The following is a 24,194-nucleotide window of genomic DNA, read 5'->3' as shown; positions in this document are numbered from 1 at the left end:
GAATCACAAAAAAAAACCCCAGAGTAGGTGTGTTCGAATAGCTAATTTATACCAGAAGTACCTGACGACAGTCTTTTAAGTTGCCCGGTCATGAAAATGCATATCTTTGAGAAAAAAAATCTTTTCGTGTGTGTGATTATTAAGGTTTATAGTCTTCAACCACTGATATTTTTTTTTCAGTCTGCCCATCCACGAAATATTTAATTAGATTCATTTTTAAATGTTTATCATAATTTTTCGAAAATTCACCTGACAACTGATCAGACATATGTTTTGAGTTGAATCAATGCAGACAAGAACATTTACTGATGCTTATTTTTCACAGTCCCTGATTTATGTTAAGAATGTTGCAATCGTAAATTGACCCAACGCCAACGGAAAAAAACCCGAACTTGTGTCAGTAAGTTAGAATTTTCAAAAGGGAAACAACTCCACTCCGGGCGGGGAATCGTGGATAAATTCATTTTGCATCGATAAAGAAATAGAGAAACTGTGAATCATTTAAGGTTGTCACAGAGTAACGAAAAGGTATTTATATAGTATACGAATTGTTGTTCTGTTTTCTTACATGCCGAATGTACATTTGTTTAATAAATGCATTGCAATTTAGATCCCAAAGTCGGATGAAAAGTAAAAATGGGAAACACTTCCGTGTGTCAGGACTCTGTGGGCTGTCATGAATTGACTTGTACAATATTTTATTATCTAGTGTCATATTGCTGATCTTAAGTTTTTCCATTTAAAGAGTAAAATCTAATTAAAAAAAGATAAAATACTAGAAAATAGAATGGTTTACAAAAAGAATTTGTACAAAAAGGTTGGAAACAACCCCCTGAACTTGAAGGGAGAAATCCCCTATATGAGGACAGTTATAGATTGGAATCATCTGCTACACCAAATAGTGTCATACAGTACTGTGTGTAGAGGGAGTAAGCAAATATGATCTCAGAATCTGCTCTTAGATGTATAGTTCTTTTGCCAGTTTTGGAAAAGGTTCTTCAAATAATAGACAAAAAAATGTAAATATGTGCCCTTTTGTACGGTATCAGGTCCGTTCGCGCCCAATATACTTTCGCACCCTACACGTTCGCACCTCGCACGTTCGCACCCAAGGTCCGTTCGCACTCTTCACGTTCGCGCCCAATTTTAATTCAAATTCTAGTTGAATGATTGAAAAATCAGGATTGTTGTTTTGTAAATGCTAAATGTATTTATAGCTTGGTATGAGTAAATGATCGAAGATTTTAAATGAAAAACACAATAGATAATTGTTTTTAACAGCTTGGTCCCTTTGATCTAAAACAATGAAACAATGAAATATAGCAATACACTATTATAACCTCGGATTATAACCAAACATGATCAAACATGATAAGATTTATTCAACACACACAAAAAAACGTAGTCAGAATCTCACTCCATTTTGAAACAAGTCAATGAAACAAAGTTATAGCAATACACTAACCAAAACATGATTATAAGAGTTAAAATCCGACACAAAATAAAACGTTGACAGAATCCCACTTTATTTAGAAAGGATTTTTTTTTAACAATACACTATCCAAAACATGCTTAAGATTTATTCAACACAAAAAAAATGTTGTCTCACTTTATTTTGAGACAATGACAACAAATATAAGAATACACTTGCCAAAACTTATTTACAAAGCTATAGTTTTTAAACAGAAAACCAATGTAAAATTGGGCGCGAACATGTAGGGTGCGAACGTGAAAGGGGGCGAACATGAGTAGGTGCGAACGTGAATGGGCGCGAACGGACCCGGATACCTTTTGTACACAAAAAAATTGATAAAAATGATCACTTGAAATGTATCCCTCATAAAAGGGATAGTTATAACATCGAGGGGTTGTTCTCAATCTGATCAACAAAAAAGGAAAAAAGAAAAAGAAAATCATTTATCATATTTATGGTTGTCACATGTACAGTGTAAAGAAAAATATTAAAGGTATTTTTGGCGGGTACACAACAACTCGTACTTTCGGCAACTTGTACTCAACCAACTCGTCACCTATTTTTACCAACTCGTACCCATGCTTTATTTGTTATTATTATATGCATAGTTGTTGTAACAAAATTCTTTGGTATATCATTATATACATGCAGCAACATATAAATTAAAAAAAAACATTGTTAATAAGATCAAGGATTTGTATAGTAAGACTATACAAATCCTTAATCAGATGCAATCATAATTGTTTTAAATATATCAAAGCTTATCAAATGCTAATCATTATAATCATTAGTATTCCTTCGAATTGATTGTTTGAAATTGTTTGGACGGCAATTTATTTGATATGCACATTGAAATAATTATGAGTACACAATATACTAATCAGTGGTCATTAGTGGATAACAGACCTACAAAAGTAGAATGGATTTGTTTAAAGGAGAAGGGGCTATAAGGGGCAAAATTGGCCCCACTTCAGAATCTATTGATATTTCTTTCAATTGATATCTATGATATGGAGCTTATAAAACACCAAGATTTTTATAGTCATCTCTTGCCGTTTTCTTATTATGACGTCATGAAAATGGTAGGCCGACTAAGCTAAAATATCAGATTTTTACGTATTTTATCCTTTTTTTTATGTATTGTGTACACTTTACAATAGATTACACCTTAATAATCAACGTGAAAACAGTATTACTAGTGAACAATTGTATTAATACATCGAAGAACTAAATTGATGTAAAGTTTAACTATTTAATATCAGTAATAGTTGCTATGGTAACAATAAAGTTAACATTCATTCTATGTATGACTAAATTATAGAAATGTTTCACAAGAGGAAATCTAACGTTATTGCTTGTATAAAAAAGATGTAGTATGATTGCAAACGAGACAACTGTCCACAAGAGACCAAAATAACACAAGACATTAACAACTATAGGTCACCATACGGCCTTCAACAATGAGCAAAGCCCATACCGCATAGAAAAGGCCCTGATATGACAATGTAAACAATTCAAAAGAGAAAACTAACGGCCTTATTTATGTTTTTTTAAACTTGAGTAACCAAAATTAAATTTGTGTGAACTTTTATGTACTCTGCTGATAAAAACACAAGAAGGTAGAACATATTACGTACTAGTATACATATAATATATGAAAAGTTCGCAATTTCATAAACTATACATTTCAACAATTACTGGCAACCTTAACTAAACTGAAATATTGTTAGCCCATTATTTATCTTTTATTTTTTGTTGTTATGGTGTCTTTACAATATCATGATAATGTGATTTTAAACGACAAAAGTAAAAAATACGCAACAATGAAAAAACAATTGGTTCTGATGAGACTCAAACGTACACCATTATGCCCGTAGCGTAGCGTGTGTGCGATTCAAACCACATTGACACAGCTATTAATTGTAGTTAAAACAACTCATATTTATTCATAAACGGTAGGAACAATTTTGTTTTGTTTTTATTTCGTTACTTCTTATTCAACTACATTGTTTACATCAATGATATGGCCATTTCATTATTGTTGATTTATATGTCATGGTCTAAATTATTTTTGTTTTACCAAACAGACGTTAATAGGCGTGCCGTTAATAGTGCAAAATGGAAACTGAAGTTTTCGTCGGGGCATGTTTTATTGGTCTCTTCTGCACATCACCAGAATGCCTTCTGCTGTAGAGTCAAAGAAATTAATATGGACCTCTTCTTGAGATATTCTACGGGAGATCAATAAAATAAAAATTCATCTTGAAGTCGAATATAGAGTTTTGTTATGCTGGTCGACATAAAATAAGTTTTCGATGACTTTTTTTTTTAGGAAATTAAGATACGTCTGGTAGACATGCATGCCTATAAAAGTGTGCTCTGTTCGTTACAATTTTCTTTGTGCTTTCCTTTAACTATTTTTTTCTAAACAAACCAGACTTAATCTTCCGCTATTTGATTTTTAAAAATAATCTTAAACTGCACGAAAAATCGTCAATGTTTGTCTGGAATATGACTGATCAAATAGTACATCTCAGTCTATCCATTTTTTTTAAAAAAGTAACCGAACTGGATTTTTGTTGTATAAAACTAAGATATCTGAAAGTTCTAAAAATCGTTTTTCTATGGTGCTCATTGAAGAACATCTTCTGGTCCTTACTATTATTTCTAATGCAAAATTTTGATGGTCAAAACCTTCGGACTACCATTTTTCTGAAACTTTCATTGTACATGTATATGGATCTATATGTGAGTGTACAACGTATACCAGACGTTTCTTAATAAATAAATCAGTTGGTTGTATACTGATTGATACTTTAGTCTGGGAGAAGAAGATTTATCTCAGTACTAGTTGCAACTAGTTTTGAACACACTTCCAGTAATTGTAAATACTCTTAGTTGGATGCTTTTAGTCAATTGTCTTAATTCTAGATAGCTGTTTTTTTTTGTGTGTGTCTCGTTCCGATATTTTGAGTTAATTTAATTGCAACTGATTTGTGCAGGTTGTTTTCATATTATACTGCTACGCTACTGTTTCAGCTTCAGGGAGGATTGAGCGCTCACAAACATGCTGTTGTGCTGTTACAACACTGTACTATAGGTTAGGGGATGGTTGGGATCCGCGGCTTACATGTGTATCCCCTATGTAAAAAACTATATGCTTTTCCCAAGTCAGGAGCCTGTAAGTCAGTGGTTGTTGTGTGTTGCTGTGTTACTTACTTATTTTTCGTTGTCCATCATTTTGAACATTATTTAGGCTGTCAGTTTTCTTTTTGGAATTGATTTACATTTGTGATTTCGGGGCCTTTTATAGCTGAGTATGTGAAAAGGGCTTTGCTTATTGTTAAAGACCATATGATGATCTATGGCTGTTAATTTCTGCGTCATTTGGTCTCTTGTGAGAAATTGTCTAATTGGCAATCATACCACATCCGAGTTCATTTTAATATTAACCCCTACCATATTCTTTATGAACCTGTCCCAAGCCAGGAGCCTGCAGTTTAGTGGTTGTCGTTGGTTCATGTCTAAACTCATTTTTGATTTTTTTTAAATTGATTTGTTATGTATAATTAGATCATTTGTTTTTTCGTTTAAATTGTTTCACACTTTTCATGGACTATTATAAACAGCTTATCAGTATCAGATTTGTCATTATTGAAGGCCTTACGGTTGGCTGTAATTGCTTACATCCACTTTATATTTGAACTCCGGTGGACAGTTGCCATATAATCAATAATAACACATCACTTTGTTTTTATTTTATATATATATGACGTTTAATCTCGTGTTTCCTGAATATGCATGAAATATGTGTCACTGTGTGTTAAAAAATAGCATAAACTGTAAGTTGTGTCAAATAAGAGAAAACCATCTGATATTTATTAACTTCGGTTGGGGTTGGGGACAGGAGTATTTCGTATATGAATATGGTTACCTGGTAAGGACTGAAAAATAGACAGGATTAGCGACAGATTAAAATGATCAATAATGCCCTCTTTCCTTCTTCATTCCTCATCTAAGGAATTAAACTGACCACTAGCCAAATCATGAGTGTTGCATCAATGTAGGGTTTAATTTACACCAATAAATCAACATCCCTTCCCTAGAATTTCAAATAGTTGGTTCTTAACTTATATTGTCCATATAATTCTTATATTCATCAAGCTTATTGTCCTACCGAGATGTCCTACTAAGGCCATGAAGGCTGTCGTACCATAAAAATATGTATAACAAAACTCACATTCTAATATATATACATTCATAAATTTATCACTGTCATTTCGACTATACAACCCATTTTCATTTTGTGTTTCTGCCGTCTAAACCACCTATTTAAAAAGAAGAGGTAGAAGAGAGCCAGAAGATCTTCCCAATGCCAAAAAAACAACAGAAATGGGCCTCTTCTGGCTCATTACAGAAGAACAAAAAAATACGCCCCTGCTGTGCCGTGGATTTTTTTACGTTTTTAGTTATATTAAGTTCTTTCAATTCTGTCTGTTAATATCAAGTACGCTGATTTCTATTCCGCTATAAAAAAAAAAAAAAAAAAGGCTTCTTTTTAAACAACAGCCCCAGTAAAATTCCGTGTGTCAGTTCCGTAATCACTTACAATAAATATAGACGACAAGGGCTAGGCTGTACTTGAGAGGCTATGTTATACTCTAATATGAAGTAAAACATTTTATAATTTACTTTCTTTAACCAAACTTTATTATTATCAACTATTGACCAAAAAAATGTCAAAAAATACAACTGTTTCTGGCCAACCTTTAGTCCGATACCGGTATACATGAAAAATGGCCGATAATTTTAGAACTTTGATGCCGTTTTTTAGCAAGTTTTTAATGAAAATTCAGTATGAGCGCAGCTTTGCCCCATGGAAATATTTCAACATGAGACACGTTTTGTTGATATTCTTGCTCTGACAAAATATTTCGTTGGGGCAAGAATGCGCTGGTACTTTTTTCGTAATAAAACGTAGTGAAATTTATAAATGAGTAAAAAATTACAAAAAGCCAACAAATATGCATGTGAAGTATTGTCAAAACACGGCATTGTGACGTCATAACTACAAAAAAAACATTTTTTTCATAAAATGAACATATCTAACAGAAAAAGAAAGCCATACTCATACGAATAAGTAGAATTTGAAAAATTCTCGAAATTGAGGCCAATTTTGCCCCTTATAGCCCCTTCTCCTTTAGATTTGAATAAACATAGAGAAGTATATGAAAACAAAAATTGGGTATAAGTGCGGCACTATGAACATCAAAGGTCGTTGAGTTATACCTAAACAATCATCATCCTCACCGAATTTTTCAAGGGTAAATTTTGGAAAATATGAGTATATACTCGTCAATCATGTAATAGTGAAGGACAGATTAGAACATACCAGAAATATTTATTTAAAAAAAATTACGCACTTGTAGACCCTTCGTTTATATGCCTCATGGATAGAAAGTTACGGACTATAGCGCAATTTAAAATATATACATGTTGTATTGTTATAAATCTTTTATGCCCAAGGGATGTGAATATTTGAATGTAGGACATAAAGTCACAGGACAAAAAGTCACAAACAAAAAGTCACGGACAAAAAGTCACAATTTATTTTTTAAGAAAAAAACGCTTATTTTTACAAAAATATTTTTTTTATTTTATTTAAACTATTGCGAAAACTAACTGCCTTATTGATATAAAAAATGAACGAAAAACAAATATGTAAACCATCAACAAACGACATGTCCATCTCAAAATTCAGTAAAAATGGATCCTCAAAATAATAAAATATGCGCCTCAGGATGTACTTGGATACTCCAAGGTGTTAAAATATCCATATCTACCGATATGAATTTAGATAACTTATATTGTATAATGTTAAAAAATATTCGGTACGACTTAGTAGAAGTATGATTTGGTCATGTTGGTAGAAAAACGAGTTGGTAGAAATACAAGTTGGTAAAAATAGGTTACAAGTTGGTTGAGTACGAGTTGCAGAAAGTACGAGTTGACATGTATCCTTTTTGGCAAACTTTTGAAAAATAAGATTGGAAATGCTTGGTGTTTTCAGTTGTTTTAATTGGTTTTGTGTCGGAATTATGAAAACCATGTTAAAAAAGAAAATGTGTAATTGCGTCATCATAGTACTTGTACCTAACAAATCACAAAACTTACAGGGAGGTCAGATGGTTGTATGCAAAACAATTGACTCAAGTGCTCTCCTTTTCTTGGAAATATATGACACATCTAAATGTTGCAATTTATTATCCTACATGTACATAACATATATAAAGCAAGCTTGTTACAGTGATAACATGACTGATCACAAGTTTTAAGAAATTTTAGCATAAGCAATCCTTTCTCTCCATACAAGTTCATACATTGTCATTTAATGTCAATTTTTGTGAAGCCTGCACTTTGTCACAGAATGCTCCACATAGGGATAGTGATCAGGCAGCAGCACCTTTTACCTTCTTCTTAGAAGCTTTATATTTTAGAAGGTGGAAAACGTAGATGCTACATAATTTGTATATAGATGCCTTATGTTGTGAAGTTTCCATCTGTCACATTTCCATGGTTCAATGACTACTTAAAAAAAGTTGAGTTGTTTTTGTTAGGATAATTTATCTCTCACGGCATGGATTCATTTATTTTGGTATGTACATCAAAATGTACCAATTCTTGTTTTTTGAGGAAAACTTGCATATTCATTGATATTTAATTTGTGGTTATGGCAAAGTCTGCATAAGTTCCTTAAGAAAAATTGCAATTCGTTCAATATATGAATTTATTGTTTCTCTACAGGTCTACGAAATCCACAAAAATTGGTATCCAGCAAATATTAATGAATCCACAGTATTATGGGTAATAGGATAACTATCTTTGATATGTGCATAACTTACAAGGTCCTAATGCCTGGCAGACAGTTTTCACTTGACCTCAACCTCAATGTTAAGTTTTGGTGGTCTAGTCCATTTCTCAGATATATACTGTTAGCAATAGGTCTAGTTAATTTGGCGTAAGGAAGGATTGTAAGGTGTACATGTCCAAATGACAGGTGTCATCTACCGTTGACCTCACTTTCATGGTTCATTGGTTAAAGTTAAGTTTTTGTGTTTTGGTCTTTTTCTACATTTGTACTAAATGCAAAAGGTGAACTATATTTGGAGTATGGAAATAGTTCATGATGTTCATGTCAGTCTTCCAGCTTCTATTTGATCTTGACCTCATTTTCACGGTTAAATGCTCAGTTTTAAGTTTTTGTGTTTTGGTCTGTTATTCTCAAACTTTAAGCAATAGGTAAACTATATTTGTTGTACATGTTGTATGGAAGGCCTGGCATGGTTCATCTGACCTTGACCTCATTATAATTTTATTGGTTAAGTCTGTTTGTTAGAGACTATACGCATGATAAGCAATAGGTCAACTATGTTCATGATTTTTAGTGTATTGATTGGTGGTAAGGTGTACATGTATTTCTCGTTTGGTTTATATGACCTTGACCTCATTTTCTTGAATCATGTTATTTAAGTTTATGTGATAGTTAGTGGTTAGTAAAGAAGGAGAGACATCTCAGTGTATGCTCTCTTTGTGTCATAAAGAAATTCAGTAATTAAATTCCTTGTCTGAACGTCCTGAAAAGGTATTGATAAGACAAAAAATTAGATAAAGATCTAAAGTCAGTTATTCTTGCACTTAAAACATGTGATTCTTCCAGCAGGAGTTACTCATCTCCCGATTCTCAAGCCCATAATTCTGTCCCTCCTGTTCAAATTTCAAATGGTCTTTTTATGCCCCATCTAGTAAAGGGGCATTATGTTTTCTGGTCTGTGGATCCGTCATCAGTTTGTTAGTCCGTCCGTCTGTGGATCCGTCATCAGTTCGTTTGTCCGTTGTTTGTCCCACTTCAGGTTGAAGTTTTTGGTCAAGGTAGTTTTTGATAAAGTTGAAGTCCAATCAACTTGAAACTTAGTACACATATTCCCCATGATATGATCTTTCTAATTTTAATTCCAAATTAAAGTTTTGACCTCAATTTCAAGGTCCACAGAACATGGAAAATTATCGTGTGAGTGGGGCATCCGTGTACTATGGACACATCTTGTTTTTGGAAAGTTTGCGATAGCTTGTTATAGCAATAAACTTTCTTAAGTCATCGGCCTCTAACCGGAAGTGAAAGGTTATCTTACTTTAGGAAGTGTGTCCTACTTCTAGACAATGTAGTTCTGGTGTTTGAAAACTAATAATAGAAACATGCTTTTGAAATTTTGAGCTTTCCAATTTTGATGGCATACAGCTTGAATTGAAATATACTGAATTTTTATCGATAAACCAAATAATTCAATTTCATTTTGACGAACAAACAATACTTCGCAGATCTGCGCTTCATGGAAAGTAAATCAATACACACATGAGACGGGAGATTCTACGTTATGCTTTTATCAGTATTCTCCAGACATGCGTCAGATCCATACATGTGTGCTTCCAGACGGGAGTACTATAATCCCGGTTTCAAAGGTTTCTCCGGTTAAAGAGAAAATTAAAACTGTGTTTAAAATATTTCATGAATGAACGTTTTTCGACGCTGATTACGATTTTTATAAATGTTAATGCAATACCTAAAAGCCAGAGAGTATCGAAAGAATTATGGTATATTGTCTAATTTCGTCCCACAACAACCTCGGACTATAATAAACTCGGCCTTTTACATATTCGGCATTTCAAAATGGGATTACAACTGATTTCGTAATTGAACTACATTGTACTTGATATTAAAACTCATAATAAAGTTTTTGCTCAGTCTTCTTATTTTTTTCTTGGGGTTTATTTAGGTGTATTTTGAGGGGCCAACAGAAGGGAGTAACTGTCTATAGAAGCCTATGGGTTTTTTTTTTTTAATTTTCAAATGACTTTAACTTGAAAACAGTAAGTGGCGGACACATATGGTTTTCAGTAATGTTCACAGGACTATAATATAAATCAAGTTAAATTTAAGTTGAGTCCATGGGGTCACCCAACCCAACTCGTCATGTTTGATAACTTGAAAACAGTCATGATATCCACCCCTAAACCATATATATGCTTATTTATATAGATTAGACCGTTGGTTTTCCCGTTTGAATGGTTTTACACTAGTAATTTTGGGGCCCTTTATAGCTTGTTGTTCGGTGTGAGCCAAGGCTCCGTGTTGATGGCCGTACTTTAACCTATAATGGTTTAATTTTTAAATTGTTATTTGGATGGAGAGTTGTCTCATTGGCACTCACACCACATCTTCCTATATCTAAATAATTATACATTACCATAAAACAAATCAAATGAAATAAAAGGTTAGTCCCCAGGGGTTACTATTTTTGGGGGTCAGCCCCACCCCCTCATGTTTGAAAACTTGGAAACAGTCAAGATCCCCATCCCTAAACCATATATATTTTTGTATGGGGCAACAAAACAAATCTAATGATATATAGCGGGAGTCCCTCTAGGTCATTCCCACCCCCTTATGTTTGAGAACTTTTAAACGGCTGAAATCCCCACGCCATAACAACATATATATTCTTGTATTGGACAATATAACAAATCAAATGAAATTAAAGGGGTATACCTAGGGGTCACTCCCACCCCCTTGTTGTTTGAGAACTTTTACGGTTAAGATCCCCACCCATAAACCATATATATTTTTGTATGGGGCAACAAAACCAATCAATTGAAATGCAATGGGAGTCCCTTTAGGTCAGCCCCACCCCTTCTACTTGAGAACTTGGAAATGGCCAAGATCCCCACCCCGTAACCATATATATTCGTGTACTGGACAATAAAACAAATCAAATGAAATTGAAGGCGAGTCTCCAGGGATCACTCCCACCCCCTTTGTTGTTTGAGAACTTTTAAATGGTTGAGATCCCCACCCATAAACCATATCGTCGCTGTTATGCAAAAACCTCGTATCTAAGGTTTTCATAATTTTACACCAGGCAATAAAAACTGATTTTTTTTATCGATTATTTAGAATTAAATATTTATGTTCCAATGTATGCAAAAATATCCTGATCTTCTAACCAATCAATTACCAAGGCAAGCAAAAATTTCTGCACCTATATTGTATTTTCAAAGCTTTTCATTATTTCTAAGCTATACATATTATATTAGACAAAAAATTGACAAAACTGTACCTGTTATAATCTCAGCTGCTAGTGCCATCTTTTTTTTCTTTTGAGATATGATATTTTCGCACAACAAAATGTCTCACCAATTCGACTACACTTTTTTCGTCACTTGTCAGAATTCGGGTTAATGATTGGTTAGAAGATCAGATATTTTCGCATTCAGTGGAACATACATATTTAATTCTTAATAATCGATAAAAAGATTTCCGCAAAAAATTGAGATACGAGGTTTTTGCATAACAGCGACGATATATATATTTTGTATGGGACAATAAAATAAATCAAATGAAATATAGAATAAGTCCACAAGGCTGACCCAAACCCCCACCCCCTTTTTTTGTTGAAAACTAGTAAAGGGTCGAAATCCCCACCCCTAAACCATTTATATTCTTTTATGGGGCAACAAAACAAATCAAATGATATATAGTGGGAGTCCCTCTGGGTCATCCCCTCCCCCATATGTTTGGGAACTTTTAACGGCTGAGATCCCAACACCTTAACCATATATATTCTTGTATAGAACAATAAAATGAATAAAATGAAATACATTTATAATTAGAGTCCCTAAGTGTCACCCCACCCCATCCTTTTTTGAGAACTTGTAAAAAGTCGAAATCCACCCCTTCTTTTCGAAAACTGAAAACTGTCGAAATCCCTACACTGAAACTACATATATTCTTGTACGGAATAAAAAAACAAATCAGATGAAAAAATGGTAAGTCCCTTATGGTCACTCTTACCCCTATCTCCTGCCTGTTTAAGAACTCGTAAGCTGTCTAGATCCCCACCGATAAATCATGAACATTACTGTACAAGATTTCAAGAATATTTGAATGACATACAGGTGTAATACCTAGACGTCACTTGTGCATATCACTTTACTAGACCCGACCACTTTGCCAAATGTTGGAATGACTAATTTTGAGAGCTTTGTTTGGGAGACTTTCAAGCAGCATCCTGTTTATTTCTTGATAAAGTTTTATTTTCTTTCAAATAAATAACCATGCAATCTACACATTTACAATCTATTTGAAATATTACAATCTACCGTTGCAAACTTTCCACAGGTGCTATCCAGCACTTTGATTGAATATTTCAATCCCCCAAATTATTGTCAGTCTCTGTTTTTTTTTATATTCTTAAATGAAAATAAAATGAATTAAAATTTTGTTTGAGAGAAATTTCTATGGTTTTCCAGAATAAGATCAATCTTCATTCTGACATTTTCAAAATGGAGAAAGTATTCATCAAAAAGTATATTATGAATTACAGAATAAGATTTGTAATATTTACCATATAATAATATTAAGGTTTTGGTTATTGTAAAATGACTGAGATAGATTCTGCATATTCTGTTCTAAAGTGACATCAACCTATGACAATGTACATGTATGATGTATGTACAGTTATGGGTAGTATACTAGCCACATTTTATATCGGTTATTACCTTTTAGACTTAATATGGAAAATAACGATTTGAAACTTGCTGCTTCATATTTCCACAGATATTCAACTTCAAATGGAATAAATGCCATTGAATATAAAATTGTTTTATCCCCTTTTCATACATGTACATTTAACAAAAAGCCTTCAATTAAAGAACTTAAACAGTAAATCTTATCGTTATAATAATAATTACGTATCAAGGTATTAATTAAGGATGGAACATTAACATGTATATATACATATATATACAGAATAGTTCCTGTATAAATGTTATTTGTTAACTGGCGAAACTTTAGTTTGTCTGCAAAGTTCAAAGTCATGTATTTTTAGCTAGTTTATATATTAAAAAGTAAAGAGTTTACAATGTTTACCTCTTCAAAATAAGAATAGCCAAAGGGATGTTAAAACTGTTTAAAAGTAAGATTATCAGGACATCTAAAGTACTAAGCATAATATACACATGCATTAAATGTACTTAAAGGAAGTCTTCCTAATAAAGGGATAATATATTATTGACATTGTTAGATAAATAAGAGAGAACTTAGGTAAATAGTTTCCTGTATATCACTTCCTGTACAAGGGTTTGGATTGGAGAACAGACTTTGTACATGTAATCTAAGTTGTAAGTTTTATTTTCTACTTTCAAATGAATTTATGTGTATATTATTATTTATATATATTTCAAGTACTATTTTAATATTTTGTTCATAAAACATGTTGAATCTTTTTGTGTGTGTGAAGAGATACAAATTTGTATCCATTTTAAAATATTTTTCTTTTCTTTTTTCGTAAAAAATGTACCTAGCCTTCAAAATTGGGCTAAACACCACAACAACAGGGTGTATGTCAATCTAAAAGGTAACAACTATTAGATATCCCCCTTAATTAGAGGGAACGTAAATTTAAAACTTTGTGAATGTGTTTATTTAGATAAAAATGTAAGCAAAAAGGTCATGAATTTTCCCTTTATGACTAAATATCTTGAGAGTGAAGGGTTGACTTGTTGTGGCTCACCTAGAATATTATAGTACATTAAAGAATTTTTTTTCAGTCTGTACATCTGTCTTGTTAGTTTGTGTGTGTCAAGTGTGTGGTTAAGGTTATCGTTTGAAAGTACATGTAGTTCAATTACTACGAAGTTGTGGTCACAATGTTTACATGTTCATTATAACATGTATAATGTGTACTTTTAAATAAAAATATATGACCAAGATTTTGTAGCCAACTTAGCTAGGCTGGGTTGATCCTGATGCACACCCCTTACAATTATTTTTTTGGTGTACAAGGCATCTCTTATATAGCCTCACTCGACTTGACTTTATTGTTAGGATCTCCCTCTACTAGAAACCTTAGCACCTTTTATGGTGTTTAATGCACACATTTTTTCCTCCAAATATTGAAATAACCAGTTTAGAAATTTCATCTACATAATATTTTTAAGGACTCTCAAGTAGTTTGTGAATTCTCTTCTGGTTTTTCCCAAAGTTGACTTATATACACTTATAAATGTAAAACACGTTTATATTAACTTTTATTTTCAAGTAATTATATATGACAAATCAGAAAAGTGTTCCAACAAAAATAATTAGCGATGCACTTAGCATTAAAAGGATTTGAACAAATATAATTGCTGTTCCAGTTAAATACATGCATTGTAAAGTAGTCTTAATAGCTGAGGTCAGGAATTAATCAATTATAAGTGCATAATGCATTTATAGATCACATTCCAGGAAATACTATCTTGTGTAAAACGAAAAGTTAAAAAAAGTACATTCTACGATAAAAGGGTATGTGATATTTTTATTGATTCCTTTAATATCTACCTCCTGAGATGAATGTAAAAGATAACAACACAGTTTAGTCATGTTGCATATCAAAATTTGTATTCAAAAATTTCTTGATAATACATTAAATAACAAAAAAAGGGTAAAAAACATACTTCTGAGTAATTTCTAATAAAAAAAGGGGGGGGGGGGGGGGTAAAATTAAGATCCATTCCAATGTAAAAGTTTGAAAACAATATCTTTGTCACCCATTTTGGAATTTGATTAACATGGAAGCAGAAGTGCCCTGATAAGAAAATCAGAAATGAGAATCCAAGAGTAAAAATTAGGAAATGTTATATTTTTAGCTCACAGGGCCCTTACACCTGAAGTGAGCTTATCTAATGGCATGTCGTCAGTCATCTGTGAACTTAAACACAAATCTTTTGTCTCTGAAATCAAACTTGGCAACATTCATCATTGAGGCATTAAGTCGTAAAAATGTGTCTGATGACCCCTGCTGCCAACCAAGGTTCAACCAAGTATAGAACATAGGGTGGGGTAGAATGCAATAGTCATGTACTTTTCTTTTTAATATAAAAAAAGATATGCAGGTATGATTGTCAATGAAACATCTGTAGTGGTTAGTGCATCAGACTACTAACACAAAGGTTCCTGGTTTCGATTCCCGTTTGGGATGAAAATTTCAGGAACTCAATTTTCGGCTCTCCCTTGACACCATCTGCGAGTATGGTCTTGAGGAAACGATGATAGTTTGTCGGAAAGGGACAATAAATGGCTGACCCGTGTTAAGAGAGAGCCACATCTCTTGCACGTTAAAGACACCCTTGTAGATTTCGAAAAAGAGTAGGCTAATGCCGCTATAAGGCAGCACTCGCACCCGCAAAGTGGAAAGGGATTAATATAAGTTGCAAAACTTGTTTCCCAATCCACTATAAATAAATATGTTTAAACTAATGAAACAACTTTTCACTCAAAAATTAACAGCTATGTGTGACATATCACCGTACAGGCTTCAACAATGTGGAAAGCCCATGCTGTATTGTGAATCAATGATTTGTAATTAAGCTCACAAATCTCTCAATCCTCTTTCCATCAGTTATTTCATTCATTTTGATTTTTGATACTAGTATCATACTACTGATCCAATGAAGTAATTTGAAATTTAAGTATTAAAGTAGATTATATGGAGAAACATTAAACATGTACACTCAGAAACTGTGACAAGTGTACATAATTGATGCTCTTATAAAAACAGATAGAAATAAATATTGATTTGTTTTTAACAAACACAGAGCTAGATTACTGATATTTTAGTACATAAGCCTACATTTATAGAAACCTTTTAATCCTTACTTATTAATAACAATATAATATGATATACAATGGACACTGGACATCAACATGAGCTGTTGATCTATGTAATAAAACCTTGTCATGAACAGATGTTGTCATTATAAAGGCATATTATTTTATTTTATAGGACAAATCAAGCAGTGAATTGAACTTGAAGATTAGAAAGGAATTGTGTTTCGTCCTTACACAGAAGGTTTGTACATGCACAGATCTTAATTTTAATTGATTAAAATTTAATTGTTATACAAAATACCAGCTGCGTTAATTATATTTTGTATTTTTTTTGGAATTCTAATGCATATTTCATCAAGGTCACTACTTAAAAAATATTGTACATTTTGAAAGTAACGGAGACTAATTAGGGCAATAAAATAATGCCTTTGTTTCTACTACATGCTGAAAATATAAACGATTCAAGTTGTAGCAAAGATCGCAAGTTCATGTACTGTTGTAAGGCGTGAAAAGTAGCTAGTTTTTGAAAAAAATTGATAAAAAGTTCAATAGATTTCTTATCAGTAGACTTAATGCAATAGTCCTTATTATCTTTATTCCTGAATTTGATATACAGTGAAACCTGGCTGAACTGAATCCTGAAAAACATGTTCTAAAGCACCGTCATACCAACTTAAACCAAAAATCGGCCACAACTGAACAAAATCTTAAGTCCTGAAGTGGTTCTGTTTAACTGTATATATATGTGAAATTTGATATCAGAGTCCAGTTATGTAAAGATTGCACATAGATTGGCAGTTTTGACATGCATGTAATTTAATTTCATTCCTCATTTTAACCATGAGTAAACAGTGGATTTTCTTTGTATTATCCTCCTCTTGTATAATACAAAATGTTTATTTGTCAAATTTTATTTGGTGTATATATCTAACATATATCCTTTAATGATATTTTGTATTTCTATCTTCCAGAAATAAACAACATGAATGTCTATCGCCAACCAGCGCAGTGGGAAGACAAACGGACCAAAGATTTACGGAATCAAGTTACACTACTGAATACACATCTTGGTGTACAAAGGTCAAAGTTGTCATCAACGATACCAGAACTTGTGCAATACTGTGAGAAGCACGCCGTACAGGATCCTTTCCTATTTCCTATTAGAGACAATCCTTTTAAACCAATAAGACGACCGTGTTGTATTATATAGGACGGGATCAAAACATGTGTGAATGTGATAAATATGTGGTAATTATCATTTATACAATATTTAGTGCACAGTAACAAGGAGTAGTAGATATAGGTATTAGAAGATGTGGTATGAGTGCCAATGAGAAAACTCCACCAAGTCACATTTATTAAGTAAACCTCTTCTGGTTAGAAGTACACTCTTTAACATAGAAGAGCCTTTAATTTGCTCACACAAAACAGCAAGCTATAAATTAAACTTACAAGAACCCTAAAATTACATGTGTAAAACAATTCAAACGGGAAAACAAACGGTCTAATCTTTATAAAAAAAACCAATGAGAAATCATGAACCACATTAATGAACGACAACCAATGAACAACAGGTAGTGCAATGAACAAGAATCTATCTGTTCTGTTTACGGTTAAACAGACAAAGAGAAATAACTCCATTATCCAAGTTACCAATATTCAATGCAATTGTTATAAAAAATAAGTTTGCAATGCTATCTTGACCATGTTTACCATTCAGTGCTCTCAACCACTTAGATTAATGATAGGATAAGATATTTGATGGTTTAGATGTATCTTACTGGATCAGTAAGTTTCCAATGATATGCTCATATAAATAGTTTTTGACATTTACCTTTCTAAAGCTATATATATATGCCCTTACCAAACCAACTTTACTGTGTGTATTGTTGTGCGTTTGTTTTTTCTACATTGGCTAGAGGTATAGAGGAGGGTTGAGATCTCATAATCATGTTTAACCCTGCCTGCTGTTTTCATGTGCCTGTCCCAAGTCAGGTGCCTTTGGCCTTTGTTAGTCTTGTATTATTTTTAATTTTAGTTTCTTGAGTGTAATTTGGAATTTAGTATAACATCCATTTTCACTGAACTAGTATACATATTTGTTTAGGAGCCAGCTGAAGGACGCCTCTGGGTGCAGGAGTTTCTCGTGCATTGAAGACCCATCGGTGGCCTTCAGCTGTTATCTGCTCTATGGCCGGGTTGTTTTTTCTTTGACACATACCACATTTCCTTTCAATTTTATGAAAAATTAATAGTGTTTTTTTTTCCTTTCTTGATGATGATTTAAAAAAGTTCCACTTGACCAATTCAAAATACATTTGTAATACATTGCTTTGAAACATAAAATATAGGTAATTTTAATTTCAGATAAAAGATTTTTTCTACTGGCAAGGGTAGATGCGATCACTTGATTGCATGCATGCTTCTAGTTTCTGTTGGTAAATTCCATACAATCTTATTATTTATAATGAGGTAAATATAAATGTGCATGCATAAAATAAATATTGAATTACATATTTTTTTTTCAGATTCAACAAATGATAGAAGTAACTGTAATATATATATTTTCCATGAAGAAAAAAATTCTGTTGTTGTAGCTGTTTAAATAGTAAATCGTCAGTGGCATAGCTGTTCAAGATGTTTATTGTCAGTGGCATAGCTGTTCAAGATGTTTATTTTCAGTGGCTTATATATAATGCTATTGATTGCCTTCAAAACTCTGTCAAAATTATTATAGTGCCATCGCTAAATAGAAAACCAAGAAAATCTTTTGAATTTTTTTTATACTAAAAATTGTTAAAAAAAAATTATATATATTTATTGCTTAAGAAATCATGCCAAACTAGATATTTGCTTGTGTGCCTTTAAGTGTGGGTGCTAATATAGACATATTTGAGATCTTTATTGTATTCCTATAAAAATTTGTGATTTGTGTGCTGTTTATATTTTTTTATATAAATGTGATTACTTTTTTTATGATAAATCATCTTTTTGACTATTTACGCTAGTTAAATTGCTTCTAAATGATATTACAAAAAAATAAATATTTCATCTTTTTTACTAGCACTAGTAATATATACCAGTTAAAAATTATTAATGGTATTAAAAAGTAATATTTTTTTTGGTATCAAATCCAATATTTATTCAAATTTAAATTAAGCAATTCCTTAATGATGATAAACCATAAGATTCCATTTTTTGTTAACTTTAATATGAAAATTGTATGCTAAAAATCCTGATTTATTAAGACCAAAGATGATTCCATTTGGGAAGATTTGGGAACAAGGCACATAGTAACTTTGGACAGCAAATTTTGCTCATTCTATTTTGTGAAATATTTTTGCATTTAATTCGTTGAATGTCACTGAAAGTACACAATATTAAAATGTTGATTAATCATCTGATCAGCTTTCCTTTTTTTTCAATACAGTAAAACTATTTATTTATGTGGGTTTTGAATTTTAGGGGCCAAAATAATTTCAAGATTTTTTATGCATTTTTTTTGTCTTTTATTTCATAAAGATCAAATGAAAATTCGTGTATATTTTCACGATGTTGTCTTTATGGAAATGTGATTAAATTTTGGATGTAACATCTTCTGATTGGCTGACATTGTTTTGGTTATCAGCTCATAGATATAATTTTGTCATGTGACCTTGACGTTATCAAGGTTTTTCAAGGTTTACTCCGGTTTAAAATGGAATTTTGAATTAAATTATAAGAAATCACATATATATGTTTTGGAAGTGTCAATTATCATGATACTTGTAATTATTTAATCACTTTGATCAGCTTGAACACTTTGTAATTCTAATAGCTAAAAAGAAAAAAAAATGTATTTAGCTAATCTTTTTTTCAAATCTAATGATATAATATATTGCAATGAAATATAGACATACTTTTTAAAGGAAATCATTTTTTTCTCAAAACTGTGGTTGTAATTTGGCATTTCAAATCTATATTTTATTTGTTCAGTAGAATTATACACACATCAAATTTCTATTGGTTGGTTTATAGATTCTTTGTCCGACCCATTTATAGAATCTATGTAGGTATTAATGCAGGTTGAAATCAGTTTTGCCACCTTTAAGTTTCCTAAGTTTATTTTCAAGAAATAGTGTTTATGAAACAATAACTATGAATATTTCAGCAGATCTTATTTGAACACGAATAGATGATACTGTTTATTATTATGCTGCTACATTTCCATTCTGTTGGGCACATTGTTATATATTTATATGGTTTGTATATGAAAATTAATATATACTTAAATATATATGTTATGTCATTAAAATGCTTTTATTGTCATTTACATTTTTGTTGGTACAAAAGAAGGGGAGAAGGACTTTTATATTTCCTTTTGCTATGGATTTTTTTTTTACAAGTTATATATCTTAAAATTTAAGATATTCTATTTACTTTCTGGCTTGAAAAACATCTTTAGAATACTAGACAAAATTAATTGTGTTAACAGTAGCCTGGGGTTCAGTGACTTTAGTGAAAAGAGCCCCTAGCTCACTCCCTTAACAGTAGAAAGCTTCAGTTCAGATTAGTGCTGAAAATAATCACATGATATCATCCTAGCCTGGCTCTGCTAATACTAAAAACACTACGGAGATTAGACCATGGTACCAGGCTAATAAAATGTAAAGTTAAACTTCACAGTCCTAGTTATCTTTCTTAAATCAGATAATTTTAGGATGTAGACTACATTTGAATAGGATATTCCAAAATAACAGTTTATAAGGGTTTTTGCAGTTTCATATAAGGTAGATTTTAGAGATGCATATTGAAAACTATTTTCAAGTTAGCTGATTTTCTGAAATTAATCAGTTTTTCAAAAATGATATATATGGATGGTGAAGGGTGTTATATGTAATGTACAAGAAATAATCATTGTTTATTTCTATAAATTTGCAACTTGATTAACTTCACAACATATAAATACAATGTATTTGTCTTAATACAGTCATGTTTTTGTAACATATTTTATTATCATAACATGCAAAGAACCTAATGATACGGAATCAAAATATACTATAGCAAAGAGCTTACACATGTGCAATGTTGTAATTCATATTTGTAAAGGACTACTGTGCAATGTATATTTATGTGTAAACAATTTTTCTGATACCTTTTTGTTCGAAAGTCAAATTTTACAAGTGATCTGTTTTACTCTGATTTTCTAGTGTAACATTGCAATTCTTTTACTTTATCTACATTGTAAATTCAACTTGTTAAATGATAAATTGTGCATGAAGTAAAAACAACATCCATCTGATTTGACCACATTGTATTATTGTAATTTTAAAGTACACTAGAAAATGATGATATATGCACAAATGACATTGTCATAATGAAACTACAATGTCATAATGAACAAACCACAATGTCACAATGAAAAAACACAATTTCATATTATATTTGTTGACAATAACCAGAGTATTAAAAGTACCAATGATTGCCTTGTTTGATTATAGTGATTAAAGTAATACTGTTTATCTGTTGGCATGTTTTTGTTTCTACTAACTGTTAAAGTTGTTTTGGACTATTGCAGGAACCTATGCACACATATGTTATTCAGGCGAATTCATTAAGATGGATGGGGGAGAAGGGGAAGGAATTTTTAATTTTGGAATTTTGTCTTTTTTGATTGATATACATTCATTTGACATATTCAAATTACCAATAGTAATTTGTAGGGAGAAAGGGAGGATTTTGAAAGTTTCTTTCTTACACTTTTAATACATCCTTTTTTAAAGGATATACATAATTCCAAAATTGATGCAATTAACAATGGTAAATTTGTTGCTAAAATTGCAAAGGCTCGACTAGTTAGTAGGTCATAGGTTCCTGGAATAGTCTTTTCCTTGTCTGATTTCAAATGAAAAAGAGAAGTTTGAAAATCAAGCAGGTTATAGTTTTAGTTATAGTTGACTTTTATTTTTGTGAACATTCCGATCAAATATTGGCTTCAAAATGAATTTTATGGAATAAGTATAGTAAAAACGCAAACAAAATTCTCCATACCTTTAGAAATTTATGTATTTCTTATGCAAAATTAGAGACAGGATATTTCTGAATAATTTGAAATGAAAGTCAGCTGTTATTAAAAGTTTATTTGTTACAACCATACAGGTAAAGTCATTGGCATTTCAATATGCTGAGGTCTAGTTTTGCATTAAAGTGGAAATAGCAGAATTAATCTAGTCAAATGAGATGTGGAGTATATATCAATGAGACAGCAACCTAACAACATAAGATTAAAACAAGAACACATTCAAGTCTATTGTGTAGACATCATGTTAAGCTCTGTTATTGAGTGTAAACTAATTGTGAGGCATCAAATATCAGTTATTAACAATTCAGTTAAAAAAAACACCATTAGGACTTTGAGAACAAGCAGGTTCCTGATTTTTGAAGAGGCACTTTTATAATACAAGGTCACATAAATATTGAGCATTAGATATTTCTTGTTTTAGCTTTAATAAAAGGGGTAAGAAATATGGACTAAAGAAGACTGTGGAATCATTTATTGTCGAGCCTTTGACTTTAGTCAAAAAAGCGAGACTAAGCGATCCTAATTTCCGTCGTCGTCGTCAGCGGCGGTGTCCACAAATATTCACTCTGTGGTTAAAGTTTTTGAAATTTGAATAACTTTCTTAAACTATACTGGATTTCTACCAAACTTGGACAGATAGAGCTTGTTTATGATCATAAGATAGTATCCAGAAGTAAATTTTGTAAAAATAAAATTCCTTTTTTTCCGTATTTTACTTATAAATGGACTTAATTTTTTCTGTGGGGAAACATTACATTTACTTTGTGGTTAAAGATTTTAGAATTTTAATAATTTTCTTAAACTATCCTTGGTTTGTACCAAACTTGAACAGAAGCTTGCTAATGATCATAAGATAGTATCCAAAAGTAAATTTTGTAAAAAAAAAAATCCATTTTTTCCGTATTTTACTTTTAAATGGACTTAGTTTTTCTGCGGGGAAACATTACATTCACTCTGTGGTTAAAGTTTTTTGAATTTTAATAACTTTCTTAAACTATCCTGGGTTTGTACCAAACTTGGACAGAAGCTTATTTATGATCATAAGATAGTATCCAGAAGTAAATTTTGTAAAAAGATAACTCTATTTTTTCTGTATTTTACTTTTAAATGGACTTAGATTTTCTTCCAGTTAACATTACATACAGTCTGCAGTTAAAGTTTTCAAAACATTTATTAGATTCATTAACTATCCTAGATTTTTACCAAATTTGGACAGAAGCTTCTTACTGAATCCACAGTAAACAATAAATATCAGACCTGAAAAACATGGTACACCATAAAATTGGAGGAACAGACAATTAAAATACAACGATACTGTATTTATTGAAGTAATTTATCATTATGTGCATGGAGTTAGTAATACACTGAAATATCTTTCATCCTTTTGTTTATCTGCTTTTTTGTCTGTCCATTTATTCTTAACCTTAAAACTTTTGTTGTTTCATATTGAGCAATTGTACGATATTTGGACTGGAACTTTTTAAATGATTTTCAGTAAAACAAGCAGTTTGATGATATTTACAAATTAATTTATACCCACTGAAGATAGAATACTTTATCATTGTCTGAAGAACATGAAGTTGTCTACTTTAAACAACATAATGTGCAATTCAAATTCTTGTTTAATAGAAAGAGGATGTGGTATTATTGCCACTGAGACAACTCTTTACTAGAGACTAAATGTCTTAAAAATTATCAACTAAATGTTATTCAACGAAAAACTACTGTGGATTCATTATTATTCGTTGGATACCAATTTTTGTGGGTTTCATGGGTACAAGTGAACAACAAATTCAAATATTTGAAGAATTACAAATTTTCTATTGGGTTTGTATGCAGAAGTTTGAAAAAACGACGATATCAAATATCCTCGAAAATGCAAAATTTTCTCAATCCACGAAAATTGCTACCAAAGAAAAAAAAATGAATCTACAGTATTTGGTATTAACATTGGGAAT

At 31.6% G+C, this 24,194-nt stretch overlaps 1 long non-coding RNA gene across 2 annotated transcripts; it reads left to right on the top strand.

Annotated features, from left to right (window-relative positions):
• Positions 1-407: 407 nt before the first annotated feature.
• On the top strand, positions 408-21,676 carry LOC134696857 (uncharacterized). Of its 2 annotated transcripts, none has more exons than XR_010103024.1 (4): positions 408-528; positions 16,351-16,416; positions 17,147-17,423; positions 18,704-21,676. It is a non-coding gene; the product is annotated as an uncharacterized LOC134696857 (long non-coding RNA). The 2 variants fall into 2 exon arrangements; XR_010103023.1 differs by lacking the exon at positions 408-528 and adding an exon at positions 13,561-13,705.
• Positions 21,677-24,194: the final 2,518 nt, after the last annotated feature.

The sequence above is a fragment of the Mytilus trossulus genome, chromosome 14 (assembly GCF_036588685.1).
Source record: "Mytilus trossulus isolate FHL-02 chromosome 14, PNRI_Mtr1.1.1.hap1, whole genome shotgun sequence".
In the NCBI taxonomy this organism is placed as follows: Eukaryota; Metazoa; Mollusca; class Bivalvia; order Mytilida; family Mytilidae; genus Mytilus; species Mytilus trossulus.
This window is presented reverse-complemented; position numbering and strand designations above follow the sequence as displayed.